This window comes from Leptonychotes weddellii, chromosome 9, assembly GCF_054177405.1.
Source record: "Leptonychotes weddellii isolate Sample4059 chromosome 9, ASM5417740v2, whole genome shotgun sequence".
Lineage (NCBI taxonomy): Eukaryota > Metazoa > Chordata > Mammalia > Carnivora > Phocidae > Leptonychotes > Leptonychotes weddellii.
In genome coordinates, this window is record NC_138377.1 from 12,171,849 (window position 1) to 12,173,140 (window position 1,292).

Sequence of the window (1,292 nt, forward strand, 5' to 3'; positions counted from 1 at the left end):
AGCTATGAGGAACATGGGACAAGGGATTGATTATAGGGTCAGACCTGTGACTATGGGAGCTGGTGGAGAGGGCTAAGCAAGCCTGTTGGACCTCTGCGTGTGAAGGCGTAGGTCAAGAAGGCCAGCAATTGGAAAGAAGAGCTGGCTGGGAAGACCGGGGCGGGGGGGCGGGGGGAAGGTCTCAACCAGGGATGATTCCCCACCCCCCGTTCAGAAGACTTTGGCAACGTCTGGAGACAGTTTGCCTCGTCACAACTAGGGTAAAAGTTGCTACTGGTATCCAGGGACCCTGCTAAACATCCTACAATGCACAGGACAGCTCCACACAACAAAGAATTATCCAGAATCATCAAAAGAGCAATAGTGCTGAGGTTGAGCAACCCCAAGGTTAAAGTTGAGAAAGGCCAGGAACTGCAAGGCCAGTCGGAGCCCAGGTCTCTCTCCCACGGCCACCAACTTCGGTGGAGGAGTTGACCTGCAGAAGGAGCAGGCCCTTCACCATGGAGCTACGCTTGCAGACTGGCTGAGGACTTGGAGAAGCTGCAGCAGGAGACTGGGGGGCTGTAGGCCTGGCGAGCCAGCAGATGAGCAGCAATGCCCGCGAGCTACAGCAGTGCCTGGTGCCCTGGGTCCGCCTTCTGAGCTGAACCAGAGAGCATTGCTAGAATCCCACGCTAACTTCCCCCACAGCCAGCCCTAACTCGGGGCCACACAGGGAAGGGAACTCGAGAGAAGGTAGCCCCCGCTTAGCTAGGTTGACACTGTGCACAGCCTCCCCGGGAGGAGGAGTTCTGTTCACTAGCACTCTTCACCAACAGAGCGGCTTGTCCCTCACCACACTCGCCACCTTGCACGCCCTTAAATCGGAGGCGGTAGAAAGCTGTCTCAATCTCCAGACGCCTGGTGTGCCTTAGACCCATGGTCGCGCATCAGCATCTGTTCTTCCTTTCAGAAATAGAGACATGGCTGGACACGCAGCTGCCCAGACTACATGCCTCAGCTTCCCCGGAAGTGAGATGTGGCCGTGTCGCATGACTTTGAGGGCAAGCCGTGGTGCCAGCTCCAGAGGGGGACCTCCAGACATCGGCTGTACCCTCCTGCATGTGTTTTTGCCCCCTTCCCACTAGCTGGGACTCAGGCATGGAGGCGATCCAGCTTCAACCACACAAGGACAAAAGCAGAACACAGATGGAAGGACTCTGTGATCCGGAGAATCCTTAACCTTAGGCACCTTTTTTTTTTTTCCTTAAGGAGTTCTGAGGGAGCATGTTAGTTACTCAGGTTGTAGATGA